Source organism: Dermacentor andersoni, chromosome 5 (assembly GCF_023375885.2).
Source record: "Dermacentor andersoni chromosome 5, qqDerAnde1_hic_scaffold, whole genome shotgun sequence".
Lineage (NCBI taxonomy): Eukaryota > Metazoa > Arthropoda > Arachnida > Ixodida > Ixodidae > Dermacentor > Dermacentor andersoni.
In genome coordinates, this window is record NC_092818.1 from 27,966,334 (window position 1) to 27,985,368 (window position 19,035).

Here is a 19,035-nt window from a genome sequence, read left to right on the forward strand (position 1 = left end):
TCTACAGCGGACAAAATTGATGTTACACATGAGTCTCAAAAAAATTAAGTATTATGGAAATACGACTTTAGAAGAACCCGTTTACATAACATAACTAATTCACATAAGATACAAATAGACATATCGAATTTGTCGGCATTGAATGGTGTAATGGATGCCCTTTACAGAACCGCTATATCTGTTCTTGATGCAGAGCTATTAACTTGTAAACTTCGTGCTACGAGTTTTTTCGAAGTATCGAATTTTTCAAGATATTTTAAGCAAAGTTCGGGCCCTAAAGCAAAATTCCGCTTCCGAAATTTAACTTACTCTCTCTCAAATGCAACAAATTTCATTGAAAGCGATTCAGGAGTTATCTCAGAAAAGCGTTTCTACGTTTTACGTGTATCTGAATAGGCCGCGTCGGAGTTGGGCCCGAGCTAAAGCTTCCTCTTAAACAATTTGCCTAGGGATCAAATACAAGAATAATAACTGCATTGCCATTGCCAAAGATGCTGCAAACGAATTCTTGAACGCTACGCACTGTCAATACAAGTAAAATATGTATTTCTTCATAAAAATTATACTCGTTTGTGCCAAAATTTGTGCCCAACATAACTGATGTCAATGCTTCCATGTTTTTTGTCTGTTTAGTAAGTAAAGAAAATATCACACCAACTTTAGAACTAGTGCAGGCCGCTGATATGAAAAATGTAAAGGCCATGAAATGAATAAGTTGACGACAAATATCTTAATGAAACTTGGTCATTCAAGATCCTTGTTTACATTCTTGCACACATGCAACGGCCACTGAAAAATCTCAATGGCGCTGTCATTTGTTCCAATGTATTACGAAGGAGTAGCTGTCACCGGTCGTGTATCGTGAGTAATTGCACCGAAATGGTAGTCGCAACAGACAGCACGTATAAAAAGCAGGAGTTCTGCAGAATATAAGAGGGCGAGTCAAATGAAAGTGAGCCAATGCGAATATATGACAAAATGGGCACTTTATTTAAAAGTAGCCTCCATGAGCATTTAGACATTTGTCCTATTGACTAACGAGTCGCGTAATTCCCGTCTCATAAAGCTCCTTGTGTTGTTGCTTCAAAACGTCTGCAACTGACTTTCACGTCATCGTCCGAGACGAATCTGGTTCCCTTGAGCTGTTTTTTCGGTTGCCCCAAAAAGTGGAAGTCGCAAGGCGACAGGTCTGAGCTGTATGGCGGATGTTGCAGCATTTCCCGCTTGAACTTTGCCACTTTTGTATTAACCACATCAGCGACGTAGGGACGGGCATTGTCGTGGAACAAGATGACCCCATTCGTCAATTTTTCACGAAGTTTGTTCTTGATTGCGACACGCAGCCGATCCGGCGTTTCACAATATCGGAAACAATTGATAGTCTCTCAAGATTTAGCAAATTCTATCAGTAATGGCCCCTGACGATCAAAAAATAAAAGTCAACAACACCTTTCCGGCGGAAATGACGGCCTTTGCTTTCTTTGGGGGTGGTGAATTCGAATGTTTCCATTGTAAGCTTTGCCGTCGTGTTTCAGGCTCGTAGTATTGGGATGATGGTTCGTCTCCGATCACAATTGCAGACAAGAAATCGTCACCCTTATTGTGATACCGGATCAGATGAGCAAAGGCAGTGCCGAACTTCTCTGTATTCTGGCGGTGGTTCAAAATCTTGGGCATCCATTGCGCACAGAGGAGCCGATAACCGAGATGTTCATCAATTATGGCATGAACGGTGACGGTGAACCGAACCGTGACTGATGTTCACACGCTCTGCCAGTTCATCGATGCTTATCCTCCGTTCTTGTGTCATCAGCTTATCAACCTTTGCAATTTCTTTAGGGGTGATTGCACAATGGCTTTGGTCCGGTCTGGGATCGTCTTTGCAACTTTCATGTCCTTCTTTGAACCGTTTGTTCTAACGCTTCACAGTGGCCAATGAAATGCAATATTCAATGTACACGGCAGCCATACGGTGACTAATTTCTTTTTGGGAAACACCTTCAGCTGTCAAAAACCTAACGGCACCACGCTGCTCAACTTCTAGAGCATCCATTACGTCACGCAACCATGTTCAACCCAGTGTATGAGCGCATTAAAGAACATTTGTCCTCACACCTGCGTGTCACTTTTGTAAATGAGAGATGCCTGTGTGCTACGCGCAGGCCTTGCAGATAATGAACAGAACCATAATTGCGCAGGGTGGGTAGGCTCACTTTCATTTGACTCCCCCTCGTACATTAGAAATGCGAAGATACAGCTGGATAAAGGGAAAAAAGTGCCAATGGAAACAAAGTTCACTGCACGTATGCACAAAACCTCGCAACAAGATATCTAAACATACGTATAAGTCTCCAATAAATATACGTATCTAAGAAAAAGTCACGGTATATAAGGGGTCAAACAAGGCAAATAAACATGTTGCGCAATCACAGATTCACATAATCCTATCCCTCCCCCATTCCATCCACTCCCCCAATGTACCGCGCGCGACGGAAGGCGGCGCGCTTGCTCCTCACTTTTCTCCCTTGCGCACACAAGACTGAGCCACCATCGTCGGCGCACCCATTAACCCCCACCCCCACACGCTTTCACTCGCACATACAGCATGCGGCGCGCGGTGACGATGTTATCGCCCTTGCACTTTATGCGGAAAATGAGGGCGACGGCTGCGGCAGGAAAGCGCCTAGAGTGTCCATATAATTGCTATCGCAATAATATAAAAAGAGTATCCGGCAGCTGAAGCGTCCCATGGCCCATTATTTTCCGCAAAATAAGTAACAAAATTGAACTTTCACCATGCGACAATTCGCTGCGCCGCAACAACGTCTTTTTTCCTATTGTGGGGCGGAGCCACCGTAATGAAAAAACATGCAAAGCAAATTATGTTGGTCACAATCGAATGCCTACTTTGGGCAACTAATGTGGCTATTAAAGGAATATCAAAGAAAACACGAGACGCTTGGTCCACCAAGAACCATGCGCATACTGCTTGGTATCCTACACCGGCGAGACAAGACTTTCGGGAGAGGTTGCGCTCAAGCGAACGCGGTGCAATCCGTCGAGTCCCCACAGTGATGGCGGCGAGCGACCATTGTTTCTTTTTCTCGTCTGCTAGCTAGAAAGCGTCCAAAACTCTGCCAGGCGAAAATGCACTCGGCCAGAGAAAACCGAACGCGCACCGAAGTGCGCCGCGCGGTGGTCGGGGCAACACGAGAAAAACGCATGCGCTCTGGCTGGCTCTGGCAGCCCGCGGGTAGGGGAGCGAGAATAAAAAAATTGAAAAGGCTCAATGTGTCCTCGCGATTAAAGGTTAAAGTAGAAAAAATAAATAAGAACGTAGTTACCTTGGCTGGCTTTAGTGTCTTCACTGGATGCTTTGGCGCAAGTGAAAAAATATGTTGATATTTTTATGTGACATTACGGCACAAATGAACCACCACAACGCTTCATCTCATCGGGCCTCGCTGCGGGCTTTCTCAACTTGTCTGATAGTGTGTTGATTTGGCTTGTCTCGTTGTATGGCCCGATGTACGACTTTGGAAAAGTTAATGAACCTTTGGCGTCAAATATTTATGGGAACATTAAACTTACAAAGTTCCGCAATTGAAGATCTAAAGCACTCGTTTGGAAATATCAAAGTACCTTTCACATCAAAAGTTTATGAGAACGTTATACCTATAAAGTTTCGGAATTGACATCCACGCGCTCGGTAGATTCCATGATAGAGTGTAGATTGCGCGGCCTCCGCGAGATGCCGCGGCGAGCCTGTTCGCCATAAAGTCCCTCAATCATTTAAAAGTACCGACAGGCTTTGATCTAGCCGACAACGCCTGCGATAGGCTGATTGGTGACATGTGACCTTGCTCCGCCCCTTTGCCGCCATGAAAGTTCCTGCGCGCCGGGCGAAGTACGCGCGTTTCGCCTGTTGTGCTATGCACATCGCTGCGATAATTTCGTTCCGGGAGGGCCGAAATGCCTTGTTTCTGTGCGGTTGGGTGCCGAAACCGGACGGAAGATGGCAAGAAGTTATTTTGCATCGCGTGCGGCAACCAGAACCTAACCAGACGAAAAGTATGGTTACACAGAATTGCACGAACGGACTTTGAACCGTCGGTAACAGCACGACTATGCGAGGCAAGTAACATACAACGATACAAAGGTGCGATGGGAAGTATACACGTGCGTGTGTCGAGCGGTGATAGCATTTCACTCGCGTGCATGAATGTTGAGGGCCGAAGTTTGTGGAGATTATTTATTTTAGTTCGCTGTGAGCCCGCTGAATATATAGATCGGTATGATATAGGATGCTAAGGACCGAAATGCCTTGTTGCTGTGCGGATGGGTGCCGAGATCAGACGGAGGACGACAAGAAGTTATTTTGCATCCCGCGCAGCAAACAAAACCTAACCAGAAGATAATTCTGGTTGCATAGAAATGGACGTTAAGACTGAACCATTGGTAACTGCACGACTATGCGAGGAAAGTAACGTAGAGCGGTACGAAGGTGCGAGAGAAAGTATACACCTGTGTGTGCAGAGCTGCAGCATTATTTCATCACGCGCATGAATGTTGACGGCCGAAGTTTGTGGAAATTACTGATTTTAGTGCATTACGAGCCCGTTGACTTAGCAAGTGCAGTATGACCTAGCATGCAAGTAAATAGTGGAAAAGAAACGCATTAACTCGCTGACAAATATCCGCATTGCGTTACGTGCGATAAAAAATAAAATTCAGCAGCGAATTCTACTTTTACACTTTCCTGTGTTTGTGCGCGCGTTGTTAACTGCGCTTTACAACATGTCCAAAAAGTAATTTCCAATATCCTAATCGTATTTTGTGCATTGCATATGTGAATAAATATATCGCTAAGTGCCTGCATTACTCTGTTTTTAAAAACGAATACTGCATAGCCACTGCTACTGGCCGTCAAATAATAAAGCGTAATACAGTATATCAAGGTACATTACATACAGCTGCGAGCTCGTTCCTTCCAAGTTTCCCTTACACTCGAAGATGTTTCAGTAATCGGCAATGCCATTTTACTGATGAAAAACACACAACTGCAAATGAACATAAGAAAAACGCCACAAGCGATACACGGATTGCCAGCAAAACACAGTGCAGTAATAGCTGGGCCAATCCGCGTGCGTTTCGTATAAGGGCCCTCTAATTCTTACGGGGCTTTAGCGGTGCACGGAGGCGAAAAGGGATAAACACAACAATGCGCGTCATGATTCGAGTTTACGCGCCGACGTCGCACGGTTCACGAGAACAGTCAACCGCATTCACACACGCGCACACACTACGCTTGATATTGGTGTGCCGCGAGATCAGATCGCGCTGGCAGCCCCAACACGATCGAGGAGACACGCTGACACGATCCATACCACCTCTTCATCATGTCGCGACAGTTGCACTGGCTCGTAGCATTGAACCACAAGACACAGCAGTCGTCGTGTAATCGCTACACGACAGACACACTCAGCGGCAAGAAGTCAGTTGGCGCACTCGTTTCCACACACATACAGGATGTTGTTTAGTTGCCGTGAGGGTCGCGCGCTTTGAGAATCGCACGTTTGAGCGACATTATGTCGAAAGTTTTTCGGTCCAAGCGACTGTCAGCCTTCATTTTTACACGACTTCTTCGTTCAATGCAACCGCTATGTGTACGCAGCACACTTACATGCAAAAGATTTCACAGAGCATACGGGATTAAGCGCAAGCAATCACCAAGGCTCGCGCGGGGATTGAGCGCAAACGAACGAAATGTAAACATGCGGAATCGAGGCGATGAAGCCCTCATTACGCTCTCCTGAGCTATTTTCTTGGAGCGTTCATTCGAAATTAAAGGACTAAATTTAGCAGTTCGGGTCTTTCTTTCGTTTTTCGCCACAGTCAGGCACCAGTAGCTTTTATTTCCGCGCGTATGCAGATATTTTTTCACCTCACGAATGCCGCGGTTTAGCGTGGGCGCCGTCTGCTACAGGAACTTCCTAGGTGGCGCGCGCGGCAGATGTCGCTATCTTGAAAATTATAGAGGGACCTTAGTTCGCCATAAAGCCCCTTAAACTTAGTAAAGTAGTGCCACGCTTTGAAGAATGCAGCCTCCATAGAGTTAGTAAAACAACTCTAGAGGAGAAGCTGGGCCGGTAAAGTGGGAACCTCTAGGGCGCCGCCCTGTTGCTACTGGTCAATGTGGCCAGCGCAATTACTATTGAAAGAGCTGAAAACAAGTACAGGTCACCGTATGCTTTGTCATCTAAAAACGCATACCTGAGGTTTTATGAAGGTGGTGGGTTAATATTAAGTTTACAGAAAGCGATCACTAAGTCCGTGACTTATGTAAATCACGAACTACGTATTCATTTAATAAAGGATGACGCGAATTTCGGTTTCGAATCTGTTTTTTGGATGCGTAGTAGTTTCGTACAGTTTAGGTTTGACATGCGATCGCGCGTCGACATCGGACGCTATGGCACACTCGTGCCTTCTGTGCCACCGAAGCCCCGAAGTGCCCAGGCATATACCTTCACATGTAAGTAAACGAATGTATCTCCTTGTTGAGAATATCACGCGAGTAGGCAGCTCTTGTGGGGCATCACAATCGTTTGAGAAGCGTCACAGTAGAGCATTTTTCTACATGCGGAGCGGCGTTTTTATTTGCAGGTTTCCCTTCAGTAGGAAATTGCTGGACAGGCGGACCAGCGCACCGGAATTGTACTGGCGAAGCCACAAGCAACTCAAAGAATCTGTTTAATTGTTGCACTTTGAACAATCATGCTTCTACAAAGGCCACAGCAGAAAAACAGCCAGTCTGTGCCACGAAGTAATCAAGAGACGAGTGCCTAATGCGGACGAAATCGAGTGCATCGAGACTTAGAACGACAGAAAGCTAAGCTAGTTGGTAAGGATTCATTATGCAAAACAGAGGTGAGGCGTGCAGACAGGACACAAGAGTAGAGAAGTGGGCGGCGCTCGTGTTGCATGTTTGCTTGTAAATACTCTATTCTTGTGTCCTGTCTGCACGCCTCACCTCCGTTTATCATAACGAGTGTATCAACCCACATATTAATAGCGTAGGCGTTTTATTAACTGTGCAATATTTTCAACACTTCCAAGCATGCCATTTCATGTGGAATATCTTTTTTGGTCACAAATTTGTGCAGCGAATCTATTTGCATGATCGACTTCGGGCCTGTAGGTCCGTTCACTTGCACTTGATGCTGAGTCTTTTACATGTATCCATAAACTGCAGATATGCACATCAGATCCCTGCGAGCATTTTCAAAATTCAGTTATTTTAGACAACAGGCGCATATGCAATACTGACATAATCTCAAATACCACTAAGCAGCTGGGACACATTTTTGTTGACCATACTCGCAGGTAAAATAAGATTATGTGGACAGCTCCAGCTCATTTTCCTTAAATCAGTGTGTACAAGGGGTATGCAAAAATAATTTTTTTCTCGCGCACCGATTCTTTTGCTGTATAAGCAAGAGAACCCACCACGTTAGTGTAACGTATCTTGTACATCACACTAATAAGTGCTTTAATTTACCAAGTGAGATGAGTTACTTTTATGGATCATTCAGTCATATCACACTGCAAGCTGCATTCATCAATCTTCAATTGGATTTCGCATGAAACATGTTTCCCTTTTATGCAGATATGCAATGGCAAGCCCTTCCGTGTGTTCCAAAGGTAAAATTTAAGCTCGAAATTAAAGAAGACATTTCTAGTCAGAAACAAGCAAAAATGGTGAATGCAGAGTATCAGAAGCCCAAGGTACAGAAATTATGAGAAGTGTCGCATGATTTTAAGGAAAGAATGGTATTTGAAGATGCAAGATTCTTTAGTGGAAATCAAGCAAGTCAGTATAGGTAGAATACTCTGAGAAATTATGCGAGTAATGGGATAGCACACAATGGGTCAGGAAATGCGTTGTTTTTCTGAAAACCTAAAGCTGATGACTGTCATATCATGAGTCACTTTAGCATCATGAGACTGCTGTTTGATAAATTCAGAAACAAACCAAAAAGCAAGCCATGCAAAAATAAAAAAAAACTATTTAATGATGCTCTCTCCACACTGGGATAAATAATAAGAAACGGATCACGTCTAATGTGGACATATCAGACACCTTGTGAAACACTAAAGGAAAAATTCAGTTTCGAGCTATGGCACTTGCCGCATAGATGTGGGGGGCCTTGCACCAATAGTAATAGTTACCACTGCATCTAGAAATTTAAAGCATTCATGCAGACAAGGATGATTCTTTATATTTTTGGCTACCACTTCAAATGCCTCCACTAAGTGTTACAATGCTGCATGCAGCCATACTAAGGATCTCACAGCAACACTTGCAGGTAAACAGCAAAAGCAGTCAAAGTGCTGGTGTATTCTGGACACTGTCTTTGAAAACTTTTAGGCAAGAACAGTGCAAGAAACAGACAAGAACTGCATTTATTTCTATAATTCCCCATTTGAATGGCCTTTTCTTTTTCCTTCGACAATGCCTTCGCCTAGCCACAGCAGCTCCCTCATACAGACTCCACAAGCCAAGAGGCCGTGGAGGCAAATGCAGGTAAGAGGCAAGAAGCAATAGCACTGGTATCGACATTCATCTAATTTCTTTCTTTTTCTTTCGTTTAGACAGCCAGCACACCTCGAACAGCCACCTTGACTGCGGGTGTGTCACCCTAGTTGCCAAGGAAACATTTGAGGGAAAGCGACAGGCAATGTGAACAGCCACTTCTCCATGTAAACGATACTCTTTCTCTCGGATGACTCCTACGTTCGCCACGCCAGCACACTTGTGCACAAAGATGCCGCGGAGGCACGTGCAGGTCAGAGGCAAGAAGCAGTGGCACTGGTGTCGACATTCGCCCAATTTCTTTTTCTTACACTGAGGCAGCCAGCACACCTCGAACAGCCACCTTGACTGCGGGTGTGTTAGTAGATTCCTGTTGTACATATGCTCATAATAAACGTCAGTAAACTTGAACTTGATAATAAACTTGAAGGCAAATGGGACATTGATGCATTGTTTTTTTTGAACATTTATTGTACACATACAATATATGTTATACTTTGCAGTGCTACAGAGCGTATTTTGAAGCTTCCCCCTATATTTTGCACCTTTAATTACGTATGTGTTGTGTGGCCCTCAATTCAGTTCATGTTGTAGCACATGTTTTGTCTGTGTATCGCACATTGGCTTAAGCTCGTGATATCCACATACTTCTCTCACATATACAAAATAAAGTTCTATGTAGTCCTCAGTGTTACAACAAAAAATGAAAGTAAACAATCCGATCGTAGAATTGTGTTTATTACAGTCATTCCTATGACAGTTACTGACAACTTGACAACTTGAACTGGTCAATCCGTCCATAGCCTCCTCTATTTTTCAAAAATAAAGGAGGCTATGATCCATGATGGCAAGGAATTGTATGTATACATAAAAAAGGGGGGGGGGGGGGTATGTGTGTGTGTTTGTAGTGGGGGGTATAACAGGATTAGGGCGGTACGAAAAAAATGTACCAACACCGTCCCCTAGACCCATTCCGTTAAGGTACCGTAACAAAGCGCATTAATATGATGAAGTTCATACAACCAACTCTGATATTACTACACACGCCAGGCGACGCGAGCTACATTTGCCATGACGCATTCGCGACTGCACCGGATGCCCTCCATATCATTCTCGTTAATCGTGCTCACTGCACCGAGGCAAAAGAAAGATCATGGGCGCAGGTGCCTTTAAAGTATCTCGACCTTGCGAGGCACTGCTGCGCGTGCCAGGGGAGCTGTCCGTGCGAACACTCCCTGGCACACACCTGCCTCGGCGGCCCCAACCTACGTACCGTTCTGCTTCGAGCTTTGATCCCCCCACTGTCCCTTGGGTGCCCTGGAGTTCCTGTGCCGCCTGCTTTATTATAATCTCAGGTGCTCTCCTGAGACTTCCGTTTGTCGGCTACATGTGCCCTACAGCTGGATCAGTACTTATAATAATAAAGAAACCCGATCTATCGTCGCTACGATAGATCGCGAAAGCGGCTTTTGCAACATACCGCGCCCGTGCGAAGAGAATTACGGAACGCCAACGAAGAATCTGACCACAGCTTCGAGCTCGTAACCTCGTCGAGTACGTGACACTCCTGCAACAGGCATGACCGCTGAAAACCGCATACCGCCGGAAACTTCAACAGGATCATCCCTCGGTTGCATAACTGCCACCTGTACGGCCAACATGGACCACACCCACACCGTCCCGCAACATAGAATAAAGAACCAACTTATAAAGCCCAAACACACGGCTGCACGCACACATCACGACACTACTAGCGAGGCGCCCTGCTGCTACGCTGCTACGGTTGCCGGATTAAAACTGACTACTGTCACCAAGTCTAGCAAGCGTCTCAGGAGCTGGCAACCTCGGCGCGTAGCAACATGGCGGCGCTCTTGCGGTTCCCGATTTCAATGCATGGGCCCTATGGGTAGCTTGTCCTCTAGAGTCAGTATAGTAACTCTATGGCCGCCTCCTCCTCCAGCGCTCTGGCCGAAGCCGCGTCGCTATTGGCCTAATGGCATCACGTGGCCCCTTGCGCCGGCTTCGTTTGTTTACAGTCGCGCTTCAGTGCCATCTTTGCTCGAGAAGCGGCGCTTGTTGGCGGCATTCCTTCCGTTCCTATTCTGTGTTGTTTTGATCTTGTGAACGCCTTGAAGGATGTTTTGTGGCAAGTGCGTCGCCGCTTCACGTCATTTTCTGTTACCACGACCTGCTGCGCGTTTGGATGCCAATATAGTTTTAGCAAAGGCAAGAATATGTTCGCGATACCGTCCGGTAAGCGCACCGGGTTAAGAAGAAAGACATGGCTTCACCGAATCGGGAGGGAGAACTTCCGACCAACTTCCTCCGCGCGACTATGTGATGTAAGTTGTGGCTCTCTCAGAGTATTGTATGTACCAGGATTGAGTATTGTGCTGCGGGCAATAACGTAGGAGTATATTGCACAGTTCACTGTGCATGTTCTCATTTGTACGCACGCTGTAACATGATTTTTACGCAACGTCTGCTTTGCTTATATGCGCACTACGTGGTAGTGTTAGTCATATTTGGTGCGCTTAATCGCTTTGAACGCCAACCGGCTTGAGTTCGCGGGCACGCGAGGTTGCGTGCGATAACTTGATTACCAAATTTTTTAAGATTCAGCACAGTCCTTTTGATAAAATTTCAGTCTCGATCATGAAAGTGCCTCAGGAGAGCAACTCTCTGCCTGTTGTGGTTACTTACTAGCCTTCTTTAGATAGACTAACTTTGTTTGCCACATTTGTTCGTGTTCCTCGTTGGCGGTCGCCCGGTGGATTTGCGATACAGAGGCACCGATGAAAAGCGTGCGTGCTCTCCCGAAACCGTGTTACGCGGTGCGTTCATCGTCGAGCGACCGCATCATAGGTAATTGAGACGTATGTGCTAATTCGCGTGAGCTTTAAAGTGTGCGAAGCTTAAGATGCGGCGGTGGAGCACTCGCAAAGAAAACGTGCGGTCGCCCGCCCGTTCCCTGCCTGGCTGCTTTAGTCGTCGTTCGTGCTTAGTCGTTTGCTCGTTCGTTCGCACGCTCGTTTAGTCGTTTGCTCGCTCGTTTAGTTCGCGCGCTCATATAGTCGTCCGCCTGCTCGTCTATGCCACTATTAGTTTCTAGAGTCACTATGCCTAATTGAGATGCGCTTGCTGTAGGACTATTAGGCTGGTGCGTTTATTTACGCAATGAGACAATAGAGAGTTTTAGAATAGGGGCCCCAAAATATTGGGGCCCCAAAGAGCTTTGCGGGTGTTAGCGTTGGGGCACGCAGGTGTGAAGAGTTTTAGAATAGGGCTTTGCGTTTGCAGATAGCGTCTTGCGCTGACAGCGCCACTACGGCGTCTAAGAAAAACGATTAAAAATAATTAAATAAAATATACCATCTTATGATATGAATAGTAATATTGACTTGCGTGTATTCGCGTTTAATTACAATTTAGAGGTTATTCTTCAAGCAGCAAACAATTAGTTGTGCTTAGTTTGGAGCAACAAAACCAACTTTACGTGCCTTCACCAGCCAAGCTTAGCCGTGTTAGGCCTACGAGCCATAAAATCCACACTCGAATTCGGAATCAGCGGCGTCTAACGAATCAATCTTCATAACACACGCTAGTTGAGAGAAAGCGATAACTGCAGTCACTTCTCCTAGCTTGCGAACTTCACGCATTACCGCGAATCGAACCCAGTTTGGTGCTAGGTTAGAGCCGTCGCTTCGATGGGTGCCGCCATGTTTGTTGACGCAAAGCTTTTGGGAACGCTATTTGAGCTCCCGCTAAATCGGTGAAATAGCGTTCCCAACGCAAAACCCAAACGCAGTTTGCGTCTCGCGCATGCGCAGTGGCTTCGACGCTATTTCTTTGGGGCGCCAAAACGTTTGGGGCCCCTATTCTAAAACTCTCTAATAAATGGTGCACACGGACTTGTGACTGCAAAGGCAAATCTGTAATGCATCTATGCTGAAAACAAACTGTTAACTTGCAACTCGAATGCCGTTTCATATCATTTTAACCTATGGATAAAACATCATTTCACTTGTCGCAATTTCGGCCGCGTCATGGCGGGGGGATTTTTCGCGCGATCATGACTTCACTAATAAAGTCATGTCTCGCAAATGTTACTTCGAAGGGAGCGCAACCGTCCTCAATGCATGCACCTCAGTGCAACTCGGTTCGCGACACGTACGTCACTTAGTAAACGGACAAATCAACGCACGATGAAGTGCTATTCGTGATAAGTCATTAACCTGAAAAAATTACTGAAGGCCACAGTGGTCTTGTTTGAGATTTAGCCAAGCATTGTTATCGCGCTCCCGCTTCGCGCACGAATGCTAAAAACTCATTTTATTTTCTTGTGTACGCACAGTCCCGGCTCGATGATCGGCCTCGGTATTTCTGTCGGCGTTGAGACACGAGAAACATAATAGCACCAGCGCCCACTTCTGAGGCTTTGCGCGCGCTTAGATTGGCACGCACGCACGTTGGCGGCACTGTAGCTTGTAATACACTTTCGAACCTCCAGAGCAGTGATCTCCGTCAGCCTTTGTACGTCATAGCTGATACGCGCCGCGAATTCACATGGTAAGGGCGGCGCGGATTCTTTAGGCTGAGGGCTTGCTGGAAGCTAAGAAGTTGTCATTCGATGGTAAACGTGTTATTTACAACCATTCGCAACAAGATCTCGCGACACGCCCTTGACAAATGCTGCGTACCTAATTGTAGGGCACGCGATACATTCGCAGTCGTCAACGCACAGCGTTAACACTCCTTTAGGTACTTTTTTAAGAAATAGTTATCAAAAAATGAAACAAAAGCTGCCGTTACCGAATTTGTATAAGCATCCGACTAGAAATTCTATGCTGTACACGAAGTTACGTGGAGCTGGAAAGCCAACGTCAACGTCTAAAGAGCACTGCCTTGCTATGCGTGTATTCACTCTGCGAAAGGTCGTCTGCTGCGCTCGAGCATCGTAGGCGGCGCCATGGTCGAGGAGGGACCGTGAAAGAGAGGAGAAACGAGGAGGAGTGAAGGCGGAGGAGGACAGTGGCACTACTTTACGAAGTTTCAGGGGCTTTAGTTCGCCATCAAAACATCCTTGAAACTTTGTGCTCGGATGGGGCTGCTCAATTGCGTTATGTGACTCCCGTTGCATGGGCGTTGCCGCGAAATCCAGCCCGAGTTCGCAATTTTCGCAGGGAAATGGCTTTTCGAGCGTGAAAAGGACGTTCTAGACAAAATCCAGAATTATTTCCGGGCGCCGGGGGTTGCTTTAGTCGGCGGTGCATGGACAGCACGAAAAAATTTCGGGGGGGGCTGAAGCCCCATAAGACCTCCCCCCCCCCTGGCTACGCCCCTGCTGCCAGTTACATGCGTAGGCTAGCCACCCCTCGTGTACAGCAACACTTTCGATAGCACACAATCTGTACTTGTTCCCCCCTGATCGCATCAGCAGACAAGGGAAGTTCATTGACAACTGAAAAGAATTGCACGTAATCTGAGGCATCGCGATCATAGGACAACGGCAACCGCGAAAGCGCGTCAGCATTTTCCACATTGCTGCATTTACAATACACCCATTTGTAATCCTACGCCGCTAGCAACAAAGCCCAGCTTTGATTGCGTGCTGCTGCCATTACAGGAACGGGCTTGCAGGGTGCCAGAAGGCTAGCTAATGGCTGGTGATCGGAATAAATGACAAAACTACGCCCAAACAGGCAGTTCTGAAACTCCTTCAGTCCAGAGACCATGGCAACAGCCTCTTTTTCAATGTGAGCATAATCTTGCACTGCTTTGCTCAGTGCCCTAGACGCATATGCAATTGACTTTTCCTCTCTACGAATCTTATGAAACAGAATGGCGCCAACGCCATACAAAGATGCGTCGACACAAGCCCTATTTCTTTGGTTTGGTCGTAGTATGTCCAAACCTTTTCTTCCATTAGCCACGTTTTACTTTGCTGAAACACTTGCTCTGCCTCACATGACCACTTAAAACATTTGCCTTGGTTTACAGCGTCGTACAATGGCCTTAGCCTTGCCGCCATGTTGAGAACAAGCTTTCCATAAAAGTTAATCAACCCCAGGTAGGCTCGCAACAGTGCCTCATTCTTTGGTGCAGGCGCCTGCGTTATAGCCTTCACTTTTTCATCTAACGGGCGTATTCTCTTCTCGTCAAGAACGTGTCGCAAGTACGAGAGAGACATTCGAAAGAACTTACACTTCTTTTTTCAATCGGATACCTCAGTCCTGAAACCTGAACAGTACACTTTCCACTGTCTTAAAACATTCGTCAAAGGTAGCTCCTGTTATCAGCACATCGTCCAGATAGCACGCTACCCGATCCAGTCCTTTCAACATGTCTTCATGAGTGCCTGAAAAATCGAAAGTGCACTCGTAATGCCATGGGGTAAGCGCCTGTGCTTGAACAACCATAAGTGTGTGTTGATCACGACTAGAGACTACGGCCGCGGATGCAATTCCAGCTGCTGATATGCGCTAGACAGGTCAAGCACAGTGAAATATTTGCAACCGGCCATTCTTGCAAGCAAATCCTCTATGGCAGGAAGAGGGTAATTATCCGTTCTAAGGCATGGATTTAGCATCACATTAAAATCACCACACACCCTGACCATATTGTTCGGTTTAGGTACGACCACTAGTGGGGTCGCCGAATCACTCCGCTGAACAGGTACTAATACTCCTGTCTTCGCGAGATTCTGCAATTCCGAAGACATTGCTTCGTGAACCGCAAACTGCACCAATTACGCGTTGCAAAAGACGGGCGTACTACCCTCTTTCAGCACTAATTTAATTGCACTGTTCTTGATTAGGCCCAAAGTAGGTTCAAAAAGCCTAGTATACTTTTGAAGCAACAACGCCACTTTGCCCAAGCCAAGCCCGTGCACACTAGACCAATCTAACTTAAGTGCCGCCAGCCAGCCAGTCCCGTCCCAACAACAAAGTGTTGGTATTCTCGTTTGTCTTGACAATTAACGGAAGCTGCTTGTGCTGACCGTTGTGCACTAGCGAAACGATTAGCGCCCCCGTTACCGGCAGCGGAGGGCCTCCGTAAGTTTTTAGCTTAAGATTGCATGGCTCTTTGGGTAGGTTGGGCCAGTATTTATTGTACAGTGGCTCTGGTATAATTGATACAGATGCCCGCATGTCAATCTGCATGCGAACACTTTTCTGCTCTAGCTACAGACAAATTTCGTAAAGTTCCGTGCGTTTCTCACAGGAAAAGATATTGTGCAGCACAAGTTCACCCGCGTCATTGTCCTTATCTATCCCATTCGGACAGAGTCTCTACTTTTGCACATTCTCGCTAAGTGTCCAACACGTTTACATAACCGACAACGACATTTGCGAAATTCGCAGGTAGACGCTTCATGCTCTGAGCCACATCGGAAACAGTACGGCGCTTCCATCGCCCTTTCTCCAGCGGATACCGTAGCACTTTCTTCTCCCCAGTGCGGCGGGTGTTTCCCGCTGTCTGGCTTGCGGTGAAGAGCACATACGGTTCCTAGCCCCACGCTAGGCTTAAAATCCTGGCTTTCCTTGCAGGTCAACTACTCGATACTCCTTGTGATCTCGCAGGCAGTTTTAAACGTCAACTTGCTCTTCTTCAGCAACTCTGCTTCAGTGCCTCTGTCGCAAAGCCCGGCCACAAAACGGTCCCGGAGAGCCTCGTCCAGAAACGCCCCGAAGTCGCAGGAGGCCGCCAACCGCTTCAGCTCTACCGCGAAAGCTGCCACCGTTTCGCCTTCTTGCTGGAAACGACGATTAAATTTGAAACGCTCTGCAGTTACAGATGATCTTAGTACGTATTGCTCTTGCAGGATTTGCACTAACTGTGTGTATGTCTTGTTTTCGAGTTTTTTCGGTTCCAGCAAAGCTTTTAGTGTTTGGTAGGCTTTCTTGCCTATTACCGTTATGAACACCGACACCTTCAGGTCGTGGCTCACCTCAAAGGCCTTCAGTAAATGGTTGAATCTCTCCACGTAGGACTCGAAATCTTCGCCGCCGTCCTCGATGAACTGATCGAACCTTCCATTCGTCGCCATCCTGCCAGCTCCTCGCAGCACACTCGGGAACCGCTGCTGGTGGTCATTGCAGTCCGACGGAATTCTGATCCCATCTTCGTCGCCAGTATGTTGTAGCCGTGAGCGACGAGGCATAGCCAAGGTGGCGATCAACGTAACGGTTTATTAGCACGTGAGTGCTGAGCAGTAAAGGACACGGAGCGCCCTGCTCACACCGTTTATATAGCCGTGAGCTATGCGCTATCAGTAGGGCGTCACACGCGCTTCGCATGACGCCCTAGTTTTCTTTTTTTTTTTTTTTGAGGTAGTTACTCATAGCAGGTTTGTTCTCCATTGCCGCCACCAATGAGGCTGTCTCGGCCTGTCTCATTGAGCGTTTCATGTTCTTTGTTACCATGTTCCTGAACATACGGGTCGCATAATTGTTGGCAAGCTTCCTAGTTCTTTCCTCCACTGTGGATCAATGCTATACCTGTAGAAATATCTGAACACTTTCGCAACCCATCTACTTTCTTCCATATTCGTCAGTCGTTCCTCAAGCTGAATTTCACTCTGAGCTTCCCTAACTTCAAAACTTGTCCTGCCCATGTTAACCTGCACAGCTTCGTTAGTAGTGTTCCCGTGAGCGCTCAATGCGAGGCGTCCAGCTGGCCGTTCGTTGATTTCTGATTGTACCTCACGAATTCAAGCAAACAACCGTATTTCCAAATGTAAGTTCTGGAGCCACTACACATTTCCACATAAGCCAGAGCCATTCGTACCTATTGTATTTGTATTGTATTATCGTATCCAAGGTATTTCCTGGCCCTGTATTAACAATGTATGCTCACCGTTTTCTTTTAATAGCATAAAACCTAGTTTTTAACGCTAATTTTTAATCCTATATTCTCACCTTCTTGTCCACAGATGTCAGCCAGACGTCGCATGTCACTTTGCTTGTTAGCAAGCAACACAATGTCACCTGCGTAAACCAAACCTGGAAGTTCCTGCTCTACTATGGTGCTCGCCTGCTGCCTGCTTTTATGCCATAATAAATGCGATATTGCTTCCCTCTCGCACCCTTTCCTTCCTCACCATGTACAGTCAACAGCAAAGGTTTACAGAATGCGGTTTCGCCAGCAAACGTGAATTACTGCATTGTTAATTAAGGCATGTCACTTCTAATTTAGTGAATCGCTGTGTACGTGGTGAAGACTACTACATGCTGGAACATTTAATTGGAGACTGTGTGAGCATGCTTCGCCAGAATTCAGTTTCTTGGCAGATCCTGCACCCTGTAAACTTTTGCTGTGGGCGGTACACCATAAATAGCAGAGAAAACAGAGGGAACCCCTGTCTCAGTCCCTCGGTGATATCAGCTTTCTCCTCGCTCCTCATCCGTTTCCATTCAACGCAAACGGTATTTTCTTGGTGCCCGCCGTGGTTGTTTAGTGGCTCTGGTGTTGGGCTGCTAAGCACGAGGTTGCGGGATCGAATCCCGCCCACAGCGGCCGCATTTCGATGGGGGCGAAATGTGAAAACACCCTTAGATTTAAGTGCAGATATAAGAACCCTAGGTGGTCCTCCAAATTTCCGGAGTCCCCCACTACGGAGTACCTCATACTCAGATCGTGGTTCTAGCATGTAAAATCCCACAATTTAATTAATTTAATTTTCTCTGTACATCTCCCTCAAATGCTCTATACAGTTGTTGCCTATACCTTCACCTTGCAGAATATCCCACAAAATGTTGTCTGCGTTGTCATAGGCTCTGGTGATGTCTAAAAAAGCCACATGTAATTCTCTTCATTCTTCTCTGGATAATTCTATGCATAGAGTGAGAACAAATTAGATATCCAAATGCCTACCGAGTCTGAAGCCATCCTGAAGTTCTCCCCAAAATGCCATTACTCTCTGACCATGCTTGCGTTTTAATTTAATCGCCAACATTGCTAACCTGTATATTACTGGTGCTATTGCCAACGGTCAATATGAGTGAAATCTATCTTTCTCCCCCTTACCTTATTAAATTAAATTCATTCTACTTCGTCGCCACCTGTCTGGTATTCGCCTATGTTGTAAAGTTGTTTTCTACCGCTATCAACAGAGCTTCTTCACTTTTTGGTCCTAGCTCATTAATCAGCCTAACGGAAACATCGTCTAAACCTGTGGCTGTGCGTTTAGGAATTTTCTCTTCCGCTTTGTTCCAGTTGAAATTTCTCAGCACCAGCTCCTTTCTCATCTGGTTCTCTTACATCTTGTTTTAACGAAATTAGCCCCGAGAACGACCTAGAGGGGCGATGCGAGCGCCGCTCGCGTGACGTCAGGGCACGGACACGCGCCTGTCGTCTGCTGCAGTTCGTGCGGTGTCCGGACGCATTATGCAGTGTTTCGGCTTGTTCGCTCTTGTTCCCAATGCTTGTATACTTAT

The 19,035-nt window shown here is 46.4% G+C and overlaps 1 pseudogene; it reads right to left on the minus strand.

The window, feature by feature from the left end:
• Window positions 1–15,866: 15,866 nt before the first annotated feature.
• LOC126530068 (uncharacterized) lies at window positions 15,867–17,673 on the minus strand (annotated as a pseudogene).
• Window positions 17,674–19,035: the final 1,362 nt, after the last annotated feature.